The sequence below is a fragment of the Eschrichtius robustus genome, chromosome 20 (genome assembly GCF_028021215.1).
Source record: "Eschrichtius robustus isolate mEscRob2 chromosome 20, mEscRob2.pri, whole genome shotgun sequence".
Lineage (NCBI taxonomy): Eukaryota > Metazoa > Chordata > Mammalia > Artiodactyla > Eschrichtiidae > Eschrichtius > Eschrichtius robustus.
The window spans coordinates 19,610,505-19,618,540 of NC_090843.1; the positions used below are offsets into that span (position 1 = coordinate 19,610,505).

At 44.9% G+C, this 8,036-nt stretch overlaps 1 pseudogene; it reads right to left on the reverse strand.

Annotated features, from left to right (window-relative positions):
* Positions 1 to 6,930: 6,930 nt before the first annotated feature.
* On the reverse strand, positions 6,931 to 7,465 carry LOC137755286 (methylsterol monooxygenase 1 pseudogene; annotated as a pseudogene).
* Between the last annotated feature and the right edge of the window lie 571 nt (positions 7,466 to 8,036).

The following is an 8,036-nucleotide window of genomic DNA, read 5'->3' on the forward strand; positions in this document are numbered from 1 at the left end:
TTCCCCCCTCTTTTGCTCGTTGATGTGATGGAGTACATTAATTGAGTTTTGAATATTGAACCAATCTTGCATACCTGGGATACATCCCACTTGGTTGTGTTGTATAATTTTTTATACACTGTTGGACTCAATTTGCTAATATTTTGTTGAAGATGTTTGCATCGATGCTTATGAGAGACATTGATCTGTGGTTTTCTTGTAATGTCTTTGTCTGGTTGTGGTATTCGAGTGATGTTGGCCTCTTAGAATGAGTTAGAGTATTCTCTCTGTTTCTAGCTTCTGAAAGAGATTGTAGAGAATTGGGTAATTTCTTCCTTAGAAGTTTGGTAGAATTCACCAGTAAACCCATTGGGGCCTTGTGCTTTCAGTTCTGGAAGATTATTAATTACAGATTCAACTTCTTTAATAGACACAGGCCTACTCACAGCATTTCTTTCCAACTTCAACATAGAGCATTTTCCTGGCTGCTGGGGGCAACTTGGTCTACATCTACCCTTCCAAGAGAAGGGATTCCAAGCCTATATTTTGAGGGATCCCGAACTCCTCTCACTAAGGAAGAGGGAAAATCACACAAAAAAACAAAAAAATGTAGTTTCTGACAGGGCTTTTTTTCTTGTAGAGAATCTGTTACGCGTTCATTCAAAATACATTCATTGAACGTTCTTATGTTTAGGCACTGGGATACCAAGATGAATGGGACAAGGTTCCTGCTCCCAAGGAGCATGCTGTCTATGGGGGACGATGACTCATAGGCAAATAAGTCCCCAAATCCCAGGCTGGTGCTCCCCAAATCCTACAAAGGAGGGGAAATGCTTGGTCCTCTCTGGTAGCCATTAGTCACATGTGGCTATTCAGCCCTTTTGATGCGGCTGGTCCAAATTGAAACGTGTCATAGGCGTGAAACACGATTCGGATTTCAAAGACTTAGTATGAAAAAAAGGATGTAAATATCTCATTGATGCTTTTTATATTGATCACATGTTGATAATATTTTATAGATATTGGGTTAAATAAAATATACTACTAAAATTAATTTCACCTGCTTCTTTTCACTATTTGAGATGTGTTTTATTAGTTTCCTGAGGCTGCTATAACAAATTGCCACAAACCTGGTGGTTTAAAACATCAAAAATATATCCATTTGCAGGCTGGAGCCTAGAAACCTGAAATTGGGTTGTTGGGAAGAATCTGTCCCTTGCCTCTTCCACCTTTTGGTGGCTGCCCTGGAATTCCTGGGCTTGTGGCCACGTTGCTCCAATCTCTGCCTTGTCTTTTTTTTTTTTTTTTTTTAATAAATTTATTTTATTTATTTATTTTTGGATCTGTTGGGTCTTCGTTGCCGCGCGCGGGCTTTCTCCAGTCGCGGCGAGCGGGGGCCGCTCTTCGCTGCGGTGCGCAGGCCCTTCACTGAAGTAGTTTCTCTTGTTGCAGAACACAGACTCTAGGCACGTGGGCTTCAGTAGTTGCAGCACGCAGGCTCAGTAGTTGTCGCACACGGGCTCCAGAGCACAGGCTCAGTAGTTGTGGCGCACGGGCTTAGCTGCTCCGCAGCATGTGGGATCTTCCCGGACCAGGGCTCGAACCTGTGTCCCCTGCATTGGCAGGCGGATTCCCAACCACTGTGCCACCAGGGAAGTCCCTCTGCCTTGTCTTTACTTTGCTTTCTCCCCTGTCTGTGTTATCTTTTACCTCTGTCTTATGAAGACCATATGATGGCATTTAGGGCTCCCCTAGATAATCCAGGGTAATCTTACCATGAAATCCTTAACTTAATTACGTCTGCAAAGATCCTTTTTCCAAATAAGGTAACATTAGAAAGTTTCAGGAGTTAAGACTTGATACTTTGGGGGTGGCCATTATTCAACACGTGGCTACTAGAAAGTTTAAAATTACATGTAGATTACATTTCTGTTGGACAGCTTTGGGCTATGGTAACCCCTGTCTCCTGGAACCAGAGAAAGCATCTCAGACTCAGAACACATTTAAAGTGGAGGGGTATGGTGACCCGCCTGGGCAAAGTCAGAGAGGTGAGAAGGAGCCTGGGGTGCTCCCAGGACCATTGGAGTGTTCTCTGTAGGTGGAACTCAGGGTGAGGGTGGGAAGAATGCTGGGAGAAGAATCTGGAGAGACAGTGTGTATATAGCATCGACCTCCACCCACTCTTCTCCTAGTGAGCCTTCCTTAGCTGGAGAAGCTGGACCCTGACCACTGTGTTCCTCAGACTCTGTTGCGGCTAGAGTTCTGATTAGGCAACAGGTTCTGTCAATCGAACGGACTTGGGAACATGGCTTGTTGCTCAGCCTGGTTGTGGAGACACTGATTTTGGGGGGCGGCTGGCTTCTAGCATCCAGTGTCCAGTTTTGTGGGTATGGAGAAGTTGTTGCTGAAATGGTCTCCTGACCCCTGAATCAGTTAGGTGATGCTTCTTGAAGCCAACAGACCCTGGGCGGCTCCTGATTTTTTACCTTCCTGATGGTGTCAGAGGAGGTGTTTCGCAAGGTGCGTCCCATGTTTTTCTGGGAGCCATTCCTGCCGGTGCAGCCTGTTCCTTTAGCCCTTCTGATGATTTTGTCAGCATAGAATTACCTGCACGAAATTCCTTTCTGCTTAAATTAGCTAGTGTGGTTTCTGTTTCTTGCTGGTGAGTGATGCAGGTGGGCTCACCTAGGGGGTCAAGGGCATGGAGGTCAGCCTAAGCAGCCTGGCTTTTCTGCTGTGGGCGATGGAGATACAGGGATGCTGTTTAAACTTTATTTATTTATTTATTTATTTTTGGCGTGTTGGGTCTTCGTTTCTGTGCGAGGGCTTTCTCCAGTTGTGGCAAGCGGGGGCCACTCTTCATCACGGTGCGCAGGCCTCTCACTATCGCGGCCTCTCTGGTTGCGGAACACAGGCTCCAGACGCGCAGGCTCAGTAGTTGTGGCTCACGGGCCCAGCTGCTCCGCGGCATGTGGGATCTTCCCAGACCAGGGCTCGAACCCGTGTCCCCTGCATTGGCAGGCAGATTCTCAACCACTGCGCCACCAGGAAAGCCCTACAGGGATGTTTTTAAGCAGAGCAGGAGCAGGGAGGGAGCGATGTGAACACCTTTGTGCCAGAGAAAGATCATCTTGCTTCGGGGAGTTGCTGAACCCCTTGAGAGGGTAGCAGAGGTGCCGACCTTACTTTTCTCTGGGACTCTCTTCTCTGGGGTTAAGACAGATGCCAAAGATTGGAGAGGGATATTCTTTGCTACAATGGGGCAGAAAACTGAACTGGTTAACCTCCTGAACATTCTAGGCTTTATTTGCAGCATGCAAGACTGAAATGAATAGCAGGAAGGGCTTCCCAACAGAGACAGGAGTGAGAACTTTGGTAACTAAGCACCAGGCTCTGCGTCAAGGCCCAGAGAGAGCAGAGCAGGTAAAAGGCCATACCTAGCACTCTGGATGCTTGCATTTACACTTAGTTTCCATTGCCAATTTGCTGTGATGCTCCAGGAAAGACAGTTACCCTCTCAGAGCCCCTGAGCAGAAGGGAAGTCTTGTTTTCCTTCTGCTGCAGTGGGAGGGGTGAGAAGGGGAAGACTGTGGTCCTTCTTATCCCTGGCGAGGGGATTTTGGTCTTTATGATGGGGCTGCCCTTGCGAGGTGAAGCCTTCCTCATGCCTTACTCTTTTGTACTTCTGACTCCTTAGCTATAAAATGTGCATGCCTGAGCCTCCACCTGTATGCCAGGTGAGGCCCAATCTAGGGACGTCTCTGTTATGAATGTCCCCACTCAGAGTAGAGTGTTCTCCACGTGGCCTCCAGTGCCAGAGCTGGAGGGGCCCCTTGGGCATTGCCGTCACCCGGCACTCAAACTGTATTGTTCATACATCACCAGTAAAAAATGTTGAGCGGGCATCCCTGATACCTATTTGTTTATAACTCATATACATAGAACCTAATAAATCATAAACATGAACTATATACGTAAATATACAATAGCATGTACATTACAAAAGTATATCTATTATAAAATATTAGGTACACTGTAATATATGAATAAACTAGACACTATGTATATTATTATTTTGCGCACATTATAAAACTGTATAACTAGAAATGAAAGCGGTAATAAATAAAAACCGTTTTAAAGAAATTTTTATGGCATTTCATTTCATAATGGCCTAAAATCCCTTTTTGCTCTCATAGCGAGAGCGACACCATTGAATATCCTTCTTTACTTTTGAAGATCCTGGTTTCACACAGTGACTTGAATGTCTGGTACTAAGTACGGTTTATTTCAATATTCAGTTTGAAAGGCTGTCACAGCTGAAAAGGAGGCCTCGTGAAAATATCTAGATCCAGACGGATGAGGTGCATTGTGGGCTCTGCTCATTAAACCATGACATTCATTTTTCAGTTTTCATTGCCATCCACCAATTATGCAAAGGTTCTGTTCACAATTGACTTTCAAATTTCCATCTTCTCTCATGTCAATCAGTTCTTCCTGCAAAGAAATTGGAATGTGTTGCATTTTAATACTTTCACCAACTGGATTTTACACTCACTCAAACTCTTCATTTGGAAGGTTTTTAAACAAGTTAAATATTCCTTTTTGTTTTCTTTGAAGTGTAGATATGAAAGATCTTGGGAACACACAAGGTTTTCAGCAATAAAATCATATAAACAATAGGAACACTTTTCAACGTTATCTCTAAATTCTCTCTCATACCATAGTCCTTCCAAAAGAATTACTTCCTTAACGACTGTTTAAACTTCACCCTTATCCTCATGAAAAAAGATTTCACTTTTGGAAATCTCCGCTGGAGCGCTCAACACGCAACCCTTGGCTTTTCCTTCCTGAAATGTCAGATGAAATCGTGGCCTAGGATCAGGGGAAGTGTGTCTACTTTCTTGCCGTTTCCTGGCAGAAATCTTTTTAGGCCACTTGTCCTTTTCTAAGGCAGGTTAATTTAGTTTGAATCAGACATTGCAATCTGTGAATTCCACTGAACTGGGCATATGTAAATGGCAACATGTTCCCATAGGTTGGAAGTTGAGTGATAGAGTGGGGGTGCCATCCTCAAGTTCTCTGCCTGATGGAGCGGCTACACCTCCTTCCAGATATTGACTAATGTGGAGGACACGACTGACCAAAACAGACTGAGTTGGGGTGCCTGGGTCAATTTTTATGTTAAATATTAGTAGAGCTAAATTCCTTTCTTACTTTTAAATAGAAAAACACGTGGACACATATATGTTGAATTGGTAAAATTTTCTTCCCCCTGGAAGAAAATGGATCATTCTGTGTTACCTGTGCGGGATGTGGTCAGATCTCCCTGGACCGATGGGTCAGCTGAGGTTCGGGCCGGGAAGGATGGGGCGTTGCTTAAGGACCCATTGCAAGTAGTGAGAGAATCAGACTGAGACTCAGGTCCTTGCCTTCCGGGGCCCTCCCCCAACCCGCACAGAGACATGTGGAGGCAATGCGGGGTGGTTACTGCAGCCCCATTCCCACCGCACCGGGTCCCGTGGCCTCAGAGATACCTGTTCTCCCGGGACCCAGGGCTGGGACCTTGGCATCTCCTCTACTCTGCTCTCTGGGGAGTACACTGGGTGGGCCCCAGCGCAGGTGTGCACATGCTTCCTCTTAGAACACTCTTTTCCTTTCCCACCCCTTCCTCCCTCATGACAGACAGAGTCTGCGTCACTCTGACCAGGGCTAAGTGATGTGACTTCTCTGGACCAAATAATTTGTCCTTGGCTTTGGGACATAATTTGGTGATTTTTATACCTCAGGGTTAAATCTGAAAAGAAAATCAGCCACCTGTATCCAGTCACAGACAGGCTGGGGGCTCAGCACTGCGACCCTTGGGCCTGCCCAGCTGGGGGGAGGGGAGGAGTGTGGTTACTCCTAGGGACATCAGCGCCTGTGCGTTACCCCTGGCCAGAGCAGCTATGGCCAAAGCTGCTGGACCATCTGTCCAGGGCCTGGCCTGGAGAAGGGGGCCCTGGCCAGCTCGGGGGAGGACGGGGGTGCTGCTGGTGATCTTGCATAGCCCTAGGCCCAAGGTGAGCTCATCGGATGAGCAGGGCCTCCTGCTGAGCCTAGTGGGTGACTAAGAGGACACTCTGTGCTCTCACAACTCCCCGGCCCCTGCCGGTGTGCCCGCCCTGTCTTCACTTCTTCTTTTTTTTTTTTTTCAAACAAAATCACGTTTATTTCAATAGCTCCAAGTGCAAATACAGCAAGTCAGTACACAGAGTTTCAAGATACGGCTTTAAGTATAATGAAAACTTGGTATACAAAAAAGAAAGGGTAAATAGCAGAAATAAAACTCAGTGTTTAAAAAATTCAAGTAACCTGAAAACCTTTAGACTAAAATAGTCTTTCATCAATTCAGAAGTGCCTTAATTTATAGATAAGAGTAGTACATTGCAATCAAAAAGGACTTCTCAAAGAAAGAGAATCACCCCAAACTGGTCAGCTCCAGATAAGAGTAGAAATTCCCGGTGCTGGCTATTTCAGAGTCAGGATTCACTCACACTATACAGATTGGTGTTGTTCAACCCATGGCATTTGATCTTTAAGCAAATTCCAAAAAAGTGTTTAAAGTTCAATACTACTAAGAGTTCTTGAAATGGCCACTATGTATTTAAAAGGTTTGAAGACCAATTTCAGCTTCAGGCCTATGGTACAACTTGAGGAAAAGACATACATTAATATTCCTTCCATTACTAAAATCCTTTTTGTAAGTTTAGCAACATGGCCTTTAAAGCTTCCTCAGGGAAACTGTACTTAAACATATAAAAGTTCCCACTAGGGAGATAATTAAAAGTTGTTAATGTTCTTTTTATCACTTAGCAACCAAGACACATGTTTATTTCCACTCCCCAGAAGCAATGTTAGCTACTAGCTTTAATTCAGGAAATGTGTAACTTCAGGAAGATTTATGTGAGATGTTTATTCAGTCTTTTTCTCAACCTTCTTCACCTTCTCATTGTAGGCAATAAATTGAGAGTCTGTTCCAAAAAGTCTATCCCACCATGTAAATGTCGAAGCATAGTTTCCAATGAAGTTCACGTGGTGGAAATCGTGTTGCTGAGAACCAGCATAGAAAGGAATGAGATTTAAAGGGTTGAGAGGAATGTCGTAACCACTACGGACACCAACAGTTTCTGTCAAATGAACGGTCACCCAGGCCCAAAGAAGAATAACAGGATCACATAAAAGCATGATTCCAATGATATATCCAGTTCCAAGAATTAGGGTTTCCAGAGGATGTGCATATTCAGTTTCCATTCCAAATGGAGCCTGAAACTCATGACAAATTTTATGAATATGCTTATCTATTCTTTTGTGGTTTAAGAGCCTATGCAGGAAATAGTGCCAGGTATCCGCAATCACTGCACAGCCAAAGCATCTTGCCAAAAGCAAGTACCATCGTGGCATTGTTTCCCAACCATAAGGAATATTGAAATACTCTGTAAAATAATAGGTTCCACAAATCAAAGAAGCTGGATACAAAAGCGATTAAAGAGAAGTACTTTAAAATATTTCCACTGATTTTCCCACGTTTCTGGTTTATCCTTTTGAATTTTGTACTTTTTCATGTAAGGTATAAATTGAAACAAAAATCCAGGTAAACAGAGCAAGTAATAAAGGACCTCATGAACTATGAGGGATCCCCATGTTGCAATCTGGAACTTTGTATAATTATTCAACGTATAGTTCCAAGCATTTTAAAATGGTTCCTGCAGAGGATTCTCAGGTAAAAGTGAATCTACATATCCCACAGCCAGGGATGCTGAACTAAAGATGCTGATACTGGGCTTCCCTGGTGGTGCAGTGGTTGGGAGTCCGCCTGCCAATGCAGGAGACACGGGTTCGAGCCCTGGTCTGGGAGGATCCTACATGCCGCGGAGCGACTAAGCCCGTGAGCCACAACTGCTGAGCCTGCGCGTCTGGAGCCTGTGCTCCGCAACGGGAGAGGCCGCGACGGTGGTAGGCCCGCGCACGCAATGAAGAGTGGCCCCTGCTCGCCGCAACTGGAGAAAGCCCTCGCACAG